The sequence below is a fragment of the Mus musculus genome, chromosome 19 (assembly GCF_000001635.26).
Source record: "Mus musculus strain C57BL/6J chromosome 19, GRCm38.p6 C57BL/6J".
In the NCBI taxonomy this organism is placed as follows: Eukaryota; Metazoa; Chordata; class Mammalia; order Rodentia; family Muridae; genus Mus; species Mus musculus.
Window position 1 is genome coordinate 16,398,898 of NC_000085.6, and position 10,265 is coordinate 16,409,162.

The following is a 10,265-nucleotide window of genomic DNA, read 5'->3' on the forward strand; positions in this document are numbered from 1 at the left end:
TTATAATTTTGAACTATAAATTTCCAAGAAGTTGCCTTTGTGGCAAACTACAAGAAAGGGTTTAGGGGATTTCTTTGTAACTTATCAATAAGCGAAGTATTTTGACGTAGGTCATACTAGTCTCAAATTCACTATAAAGCCAAGGCTTGCTTCTAACTCTTGAACTCCTGCCTCTACCGCCCAAGTACTGAGTGAGATTACAGGTATGTGCCATGGTATCCAACCTCAAAACAAAATGTTTTGTTTTGTTTTTATTTAAAAATACTGATTTAATTTTTAAACTCTCAATGCTTACAAACAAAACAACGTCTGATAGAAACAGGAAGCAGCTAACAACTGTGTAGCCTGTACCTTCCACTGAGAGAATGCTAAGTTATGTTATCAAGCCCAATGGAGCCAATATATTATTTCAACATGGAATCTATAAGAAAATTATGAATGAGTTCCTTACCCCTTTGGTTAGCTCAGAAGCTATAGCACAGGCTGGGTGGATCAAGCAGTGGACATTTGTTTCTCACAGCTGAGAAGAAAGTCCAAGACCAAGGCCTTGACAGTTTCAGTCCACTGAGAATCCCCTTGCCTGGCTGCAGAGGCAGGCTTCTTGCAATATCTATCTAGTCTTCTTTTCTTCCCACAGGACACTGGAAGCCTTGCAGAGGACCACCTCCTGATTCCTCCTCATCAGTATTAGGAGGTTTGACGTGGCTCAACATGAAATTCATAGCTGCTTCTCTTTTCCTTTCAAAATCTTTGCAGCACACGTGGCTGGCAGCCACACGGTGCGAAGCACAGTTTAAGATGAACATGTTCTAGAAACGCTTTGGCTAAGCATCTCCTCTCCTATCGTCCCACAATAACTAGATGATACAGGTAGGTGATGGGATGCCCATGGTGACTCTGTCCTTGCTATCATGACCTGAAATGGGAAAGAGGAAGGGAGTGGGGCAACTTCTCAGTTCTCCCTAAGAACGGTGTCGTCTTCTTGAATTTTCCAAATGCCCACTTGTGAGAAAGGAGGCTGTCATGGAAAGACTCAATACTGGGAAATTATTACCTGGGAAATGCAGAAGAAACCACTTTAATCTACCCTGAAACGACATGAAATGGATCTTCATTACTGGTCAAAGCTGTTCTTCATTTCCTCCCACTAAACCACTGTCTAGGGAAGCAAGCCACTTGCTGAGGATTTTCCACCTCTGTCTCAAGAGAGGTCTTGCCTTTTGCAGTAGTGGCTTCCCCTGAACGGCGGTGCCTTCCCCTGAACGGCGGTGCCTTCCCCTGAACGGCGGTGCCTTGGCAACCACAGCTGGAGATTTGCTCAAATGTCTTTCCCTGGCAGGCAGGTAAATGCCATCCATATCCCATCATAGACAGGAGCTTTCCTTGAGTCACAGTTGCCGGGCTGTATCAGCAGGAAAGTTACTCAGAAGCTGAAACAAAGGATGCACAAAAGTGCCCATTTTGAGCCAGGGCTACATCAGGCTCTAGTTTCAGCTGATAAGGAGCATAAAGGAGCAGCCGTGCTGTGACTCCGTTTCCTAAAGCATCGGTCTCACAGGTAATGCAATGACCTGCTGGTAAAGGGCTTCCTCAAATGTCTCTTTGCTGTGGTCAAGGCAAGTTTATATCAGGTCGGTGCCCCCTGGACATTTGTTGCAAAGGGAGTCCTTTTGGAAACTCTTAGAAGGCAGGGTGACCACGTGTGAGGGCAGAGAAGACTTCAGAGCACAGCTTCCAGATTTGATCCCAGTGTGTGACCTGGAACAAATTATTGTCTCTCTGCCTCAAGTTTTATGGTGCATCAAATGGGGAGATCAGCACTTGCCGTGTAGGACTGTCCTCAACATTAGCATTACATGCCAGAACTGTGTGCTTTTGACAGAGTCACCAATCTCTTGTTTCCACCTCTATGGTCAGTGTTTGGTTTCTCTTATTGTCATTCAAACTGGTTTAAACTGGCAATTCCCTGCTTTCTCTCTCTCTCTCTCTCTCTCTCTCTCTCTCTCTCTCTCTCTCTCTCTCTCTCTCTCTCTCTCTCTCTCTCTCTGCTTTTGTATCAGATGCAGTACCCTGGAAGTTTGGGAGCAGGCAGAAGCAGACATCATCTAGCTAATGGACTTCTGGGGACAGATCCAAAATGGACATCTGAAGACAAAGCCAGCCTTTTCTCCAAGTTAGCATGAAGTGGAGGCATGGAAAGCAGAGAGAAGCCAGTGCTTGAATGGCCCATGCAGCCATAGCCCATTTTCCCTACAGCTTCCCGGGCAGCCCAAATATCCTGAGCATGCTCAGAAGAGACAAGCTTGACCACTATGCCATCGTCCATTACTACGGAGTCAGCCATGAAGACTATAGAAGGTATCACCTGTGTGTTCATGACGGACACTGAAGCCAATGCGCACCAAATCAGACAGGCTGGAGAGGAGCTCTGTAATATAAATGTGACCATTTATAGGCCCCACTCAGGCCTAAGGGATAGAAGTCACAGGTTCATCTGGCTCCTGGTTATAATGATTCAAATGTTACTGACAAAATTGGGGTCATCTCTACGTAGTCTAACTAATTCCAAATTCAAATATTTTTTCAACATTTACAAAATAAAATAAAATAAGACAAAGCCCAATTCTTTGTGCTATTTTATTTAAGTGACTTTTCACTGTGAAGGACTAGCTAGAGAAGGTGAATTCAGTTGTGACTCAAACAGACAGACCCTGTTGTGACCCGCTGGGAGGAAAGGGACAGAGCCAAAGCTTCCTTTCGGCAATGAATGCCCCTGCTCCTTCCTTGGCACGTCTTGGATCTTGGCTAGTCAGGTACTTGCTAACATGGCTTGGGATGAGTCTTATAAAATCCCCTTGTCTTTAATACTGGTGAAGCTTATAACTTGCCTCTAATTGAATATGGCAAAGTTAGCAGGATGCTGGCCCTACAATTGTGCAGCTTCCTTGCTGCCTTTGAGGTTATGATTGCAGCATTATGGGATATATATCCAGGAAGGTCTGTGGGCAACTAGATACTGAGTGTGGGCTGTAGTCAATGGTTAGCAGAAAGCCAAGACCTTCAGGCAAATAACTTAAAAAAAAAAAAAAAAGAATTTGCCAACCACCTAAAGGAACCAGAAGTGGATTATTTCCTTGGTAAACCTCCAGATGAGCACTCAGGCCTCCTGACACCCTTCATCTCCTCCTCCATGAGACTCTGAACAAAAGGTCTGTATAGGAATGTCCTGAACCTCAGAACTGTGAATTAATACATATGTTATCTTAAACCACGAATGCATGGTAACCTTTCATATAATAATACAAAAATAATATAAATGGAGACACAGTTAAGAGATGTTAAAATACTTGAAGCCCCATGGAGAGCTACATGCTTCCTGTTTAAGTTCAATGGAAAAGTAATATCTCTCCCGGAAGTGCCCATAAAAGCCTTACTTCTCATCTATTTTAACCAGGCTGCATCCATAAATCAATGGTGATCTCTTATTGGCAAGCAACTGATCACATGTCCATCCAATAATAGGAATGGAAACAAACTCACCTACAATGTAGGGCCAAGAATAAGAAATGGGCCATGTTTGAAGGGAAACCATGCCACTTATTTTCAAAGATGGCAGGAAATTTTACATCCCTCTGCCCTGTGACTGCTTTTCTCCCACCAAGATCTATACTTTATTCTTCTTTTTCCCTTTATGGTTCCCAGATTCTCAGCTCCATGTGTCTTTCAGGGTGTATCTCTCTCTCTAAGCTAATATCATGACAAACACCCAACCTCCTCGGTGACCCTAAATCTAATCAAACTGACAGTGACACATGTAAATGTCACACTAGTTTAATCCATGTCCTCCCAAACATTTCAAGGCAGAGTAAACATGCACAGATCATATGAGGGGAAGACTATGTGAGAAAAAAAAATCCTAAGAAAAAGCTGGGAGAGCCACAAGGCACAATATAAATTCAACCTGTATAAAGGGAGAGAGGGCACCAGGCAGAAGCATCTAAGAAAGGTTTTGCAAAGCCACTAGAGAATCCTCTAGAAAAAAAAAAAAAGGAGGGAAGAAATCTGAGTTAAAACAAAGTAAAGGTCTACCTTATCTCATCTGTGACCTCTGTACAAACTCAAGAATCATAAAAGCTGAGGCCCTCAGGCAAATATATTTCCTGTAGTGCGGTATATAAGATGTATTCTGTTCTATCAAAATCAGTAAAATGCAGCCAAAGTGGTGTCATGGTGATTTCTGAGGTCTGTCCTTAAGACTTCCAACTTCTCTTTCATCCTCTTGGAATGTTCATGTGGCTTTTATTAAGGAAGCCAGTGTAGATAGAGAAGACGAAAAGTCTCAAGGACAAGGATCCAGAGGGCCCAGCTGTCACCAACGCCAGCTGCAGATGTGTGACTAAGACTGACTTTTGACCTCTAACCCAGCTGAATGCAGCTGTGAGAAGGAACCCAGGTCAGCATTGCCATTGTCCAGCCAACCCACAGGATAGTCATTCGTGTCAATCGCTAAGTTTAGGGGTGAGATTTATTAGAAAGTAATGATCGATTAAAGTAACAATGAAGAGAGTCAACAAGAGGAAGGCGCATGCTCAGCAATGTCCCATGTGTCATGATTTAACTATTAAAAAGATGAGGGATAATGCTTTGTTTCTAAGAGTAGCTCCAAGGGACATTAGAGAGGAAAGGCAAGGGTCAGCCTCAAGATTTAGGGATAACCCACATCTGCCTGTCACTGAGCTTGTCCAGAACAGTGACTCTCAACTGAGAACACAAACTGAACCACCTGAGAACATATAGATAAAATGGGGCTGAGCTGTGACCTGAATATCCAGGCTCGTTTGTTTGTTTGTTTGATTTTTTTTCCCCAGTAGCTCCATGGTGATTCAAAGTGCTACAAAGGCCAAAAGACATCCAGTTCATTGCTTCTCTCAGTATTCTCTACCATCCTATCTTTTGTGACCAAGTCATGATTGATAATGCATGGGAATCCAGGAGACCTTGTGGACATAGTCTCAATCTGCTCTCTGACTCCTTTATGCTACTTAGGGGGAGGGGTGTAGTAGGTACTTTTTCTATTGCTTAAATAAAGATAGGAAAAGAGCAAAACAAACAAAATAAAACAAACAAACAAGAACCCTACGGTGACAAAAATGTCTTAAAGGAGAAAGGGCTTATTTTAGCTCACATTTCAAGGAGCCAGTCCGTGATGGCTGGAAGGTGGGAGCAGCGGGAGCTTGAGAGAGCTGGTCACACTGCTTTCACTGTCAGGAAGTAGAGTGTGCTCAGCTCTTGTTCTCCTTTATATGTGGTCTTGGTTCCCAGCCCAGGGAATGGTGCCGCCCACAGTGGGTGGGTCTTCCCGCCCCAATTAGCCCAATCAAGACAATCCTCCTCTAGGATGGTCAGAGAACCTATCTCCTAGGGGATTGTGGATTTCATCAAGTGGACAATTGAGACCTGTCATCAATCACGGAGGTACTACCAGACCTTTCCCCTTAGCTACTGCTCTGTTTTCTGAGATAGCTAATGTATTTTGCTCCTTTGGTTAGCCAATATCTCTATTTTTTTTTTTTTTTTTTGGTCTGATGACATGAAAAAGTCTCCTCCATCTAGTGATCAGTCATGTATTGAAATGCATCATGAAGCCAACCTCCTTGACCTTAGATAGCTTTGACCTTAGGTAACTCTTTATGTCTCTTGGCTTCAGTTTCCTCATCTCTGAGGCAGAATCATATCCTTGTGAAACTCTATCAGTTTTTGTATTTATTGTCTTGTCTCTGTTATTATTTGATTTTTGTTTTGGTTTCTATAACAGAAAAGGAAGTGGCAGTATCAGAATACTAAGTTTGTTTGGCTTTATGGGAATGGCAGAGAATCAAAAGTCACTTTCATCAAAATTCTGGGTGGATATTAAACCTATTCCTGCTTGAATTTATTGTCAACCTCAGAGAACAACTGGCAATTTAAAATGTTTGCTTGGTGCCAAGAGAAGATATATTGAAAAGAAATCATGTGGGGAGTTTGAAACACTCTGCCCTCAGAATTCCTTCACTGTCAATCCTCAAATGACTTTCCCTCCCCAGAAGAGCATTGGGCTTGTATTCTTACAGTTGTTTATTTACATTACAAACACCATTTATTCAACTCATACGAACATGGAATCTCAGCACAAAATCAGTATGGCTTCTTTTAAATATTGGCAGTGTTTTCAAGAAATCATGCCGACATGGAAATATTCTGGGGAATAAAGAAAGAGACATTAATGTGATTGGACCTGGAAGGATTCAGTATATGAAATACATAAAGACCATCAATTAATGGGCAGAAAGACTAAGATATCAAATATATCAAGCTGGAGACTGGAGAGATGGCAACAGCATGTAGCCCCCAGTTTTTTTTTGTTTTTGTTTTTGTTTTTTTCCTTGAACAGGGTTTCACTATGTAGCCTTGGCTGGCCAAAACCTTACTATGTAGATCAAGCTGGCTCCAAACTCACACAGATTTCCCCCTATCTCTGTATCCTCAGTACTGGGAATAGAAAGATGTGCCTGGCCCAACACGAGACTTTCTGTGACTGCTGTTACAGCTTGTTCTCTGTTTAAGTTTTAGGAGGACAGTAGCAAATACATACCGAAAGGATCCTGTTTGGTTATCTCTCTGGTTCCATTAAAAAGGATCTACCCAGGGCTGGGGGAGATGGCTCAGTGGGGGAAAGCACTTGACTTGAGTTTGAATTTCCATCTTAAAGATGTGGTAGCATGTGTCTGTAATCACAGGGATTCTAGGGTGAGATGGGAAATGAAACAGGAGATTCCCTGGAAAGTGGTGAGCCAGCCAACCTGGTCCACAAATAGCTAGATAGCCTGTCTCAAAAATCATGAAGGGCAAAGAGCAACATCAGAGCTTGTCCTCTGACCTCAGTATACACACCATGATATGCACTTGCATATGCACAGGCACGCATGCATGCACATGCGTGTGTGCGTGCGTGCGTGCGTGCGTGCGTGCGTGCGTGTGTGTGTGTGTGTGTGTGTGTGTGTGTGTGTGCTACAAGAAGGAAGTGGTGATATGATCTTTCTCTAGCCATTAATCAAATAAAGTCAAACCGCCTTTCTTTGTTCATTCATTTTCTCTGAATTGTGTCCTCAGCATTTTGCTACATCATGAAGAAGCTACATCCAGCCCTGAGGATGTCTTTGACTCTGGCCAGGGCTTGGCAGTGTTAGCTGCAATAGCAAAGCCTGAAATTATTCTGAGTGTAGCCCCTTCTGAGCTTGCAACAGGATAAAAGGGCACTGGAAGGGAGGCTGGGGATCTGGCTCCAATTCCCGTTCTTCCCTCAGCCTTGGATGTGGTGAGAATAAGAGGAAAGCTGGGACCTGAAAGTGCTTTAGAAAGTGACTGCTTGCTGGCTGGGGCCTTTGGGTCAAATGTGCTAAAACACACTTGTCTCACCCAGGGTTCCAGTGTGCAACATAGGATGCTTGGATGGCTCAACCAAGGCCAGGCAATCAAAGTTAGAGGAAATCAGAACTACCTAAACTACATGGAAAAGTAGCCATAGAGTAGTGTGGAGAGAGGCTGTGCTTTAAACACCCACACTTCTCGATTTATTCCTCAAATGCAGGGGACAAAGGATGCTGGTTGTGGAGACTGTGCTATGTTGTTGTTGAAAATTTAATAACTCTATTGCTTCTTATTATGACCCGGCCAGCCCCCCAATAATTGAGACAGAGTTCTATTGATTTATTTAATCAGATTTAGCACAATTACTGGGCAATTACCCCTAAATGATTTTTCTATTCTAAACTTGGTTACTTTCCAGCTGTGCTCCCCATGTTACATGCTGTCTGAGTCGTGCCTGGGCTGTTTCTGTCCTCAGGGTGCACCTCTCTCAGCCAAGTGTTCCTGGTCCATCCCATCTAATGACAACTTCCTGTTCTCTCTGTCCCCCCAGTCTCTCTCTCTCTCTCTCTCTCTCTCTCTCTCTCTCTCTCTCTCTGTGTGTGTGTGTGTGTGTGTGTGTGTGTGTGTGTGTGTGTTTCTTTCACACCCTTGTGGTCCCTACCTGCACCCCCAACCCCCACCCTGGTACTGAAGCCCTTCCTCCCTCTATTCTCCCCAGTAATTGGCTGTCAGCCACTTTCATTTAACCAGTCAGAGAAGATTGGTAAGCAAAAATTATACAACATCATTTGATGTACACGAGAATGCCCTTGTCTGGACTGCAACCAGAGCTTGGGGGCAATGTTTAGCATTTGAATACATAGCAGCAGCAGACCAACCCCCATCAGTGCTGACTGTGGACCCTCCTTGGAACATGAAGATTTACAGTGGGCCTATGGTTCTCCATTTGAACTCCCGTCATAAGCCTCCTGATGTTAGGGCAGAGCCTCCGTAAAGTAAAGAGAAACTTTTAAAAAGTGGTGCAGTACACCAAGCTAGCAGTATAAAGAACCATCATGCTGGTGCTTCGACACTGAAGAGGGATGCTGCTACAACTTAGTTATAGGAGACCACCAACGGATACTCTGGTCTGTGATTTAAGAACAAGAACAAGTTCAGGGCAGTGTTTCCCAGTGGCTAATCTCTATGAGAACCACGAGGGTGAGGGACACTGTATAGCAGTCCAGAGGCCAACAGCATGGCACAGAGTCGAGGGGAGTGCACCTTGACCTGGGCACGTGAATGGCAAACACCAGTACTGCACTCACAGAGAAGGTTGTTATTACACTCAGATGCCTCATTGGAGACAGAGCAAAACTGTGACTTCATTTGTTCTGCTCTCTGGGTGTCCAATTTCTCTCTGTCTTGGTCTGTTTCCTACTTCTCCTACAGCCTAATTTTCTCTCTTTGACCAAAAAAAAAGGGGGGGCTCCTCTCATCTCTTCTTAACCAGGCTCTTGTTTTTTGGCTTCAGAATTTATCTCCAAGTTTAGCAAGAATCTTGCTAAGTCCAGTAAACCTATCAGTATGCCCAGTTCCTCTGACAGCACTATCACATGACCCAAGATGACTTCATCTCTTGATGGTTTTGTTTTCAGTTCTGCTTGCTTTAATCGTTTTGTTCCTCATGGACCTCAGTGCAAAAGGCCTAGGTGTGCAATAGACTCCAGCATCTAGATGTGTGTAAGCACATTCTATGATGCTGTACATTAGCCAAGTTGCCTAATGACATTTCTTAGAATGTACCCCACTGTTGAGTCATATATATCTGTGTAAATGAATGTATGAAAAGTGATTTAGAAGATTTAATTGGCTCCTGTGATTATGGAAGTTGAGAAGTCTCACAACTTGTCACTCACAATCTGGGGGACCTAGGAAGCAGCAATATGGCTTAGCTACCCATTACTCCACAGAATCAGGAAGGCCTCTGGTCCAAGTTCTAGAGGACAAGACTAGAGAGCTAGAGTTCCAATACGTAAGGGCAGGTGATGAGGAATACTCAAGCCCCAGAATACCTAGATCTGTATCTCTATCTATCTATCCAACTATCTCTCTCTCTCTCTCTATCTCTTCATCTATTTATCCATCCATCCATCTATTCATCTATCATCTATTCACCTATGTGTCTATGGAGAGAGGAGGGGGTGGACAGGACAGCACTTTCTTTGCTCTTTTGCTCTATTTGGGCCCTCAGCTGACTTGGAACCCACTCATATTGAAAGTTACCGAGTACAATGGATTGAATATGAAACATTCACCACAGGTTTGTGGGTTTAAATATTGCATCTTTAACTTATAATACTGTTTTGGAAGAGTATGAAATTATAGGGACATAGAACCAAGATGGCAGCTATAGACAAGCAGCAGTGGGTCCTTAGGGTGATAGCTTGGCCCAGCTTCTGATCTGATGTGTTTCCTGATCTATTGAGTTATGAACAAGCCATGCTATGGGCTCCCGTCATCATGGGCCAAGACCATGCAGCAACCATGCCTTTCTTGTCACAGTGGACTGACTATACCCTCTGTAACTATGAGACAATATAATCCTCTCAGCCCTCAAGTTGCCTGTGGCATGTATCTTTGTCACCCTGATTCCAATGTTAATCTCACTTTGAGAGGCTCTCTTAGACATGCACCTGGACATGCAGACATACTATTTTACCCTCTGTCTGAGCATCATTTAATCCAGTCAAATGGGCATCTAAAATTAACCACCACGTAGCACATGTTAAGACTTCTTTCTCTTCTGTAGCTGACTGAGAGTCACTTGGTTTGTTTGTGTGGTGGCTATTGTGACTAATGCCACAGTGAACACTGGT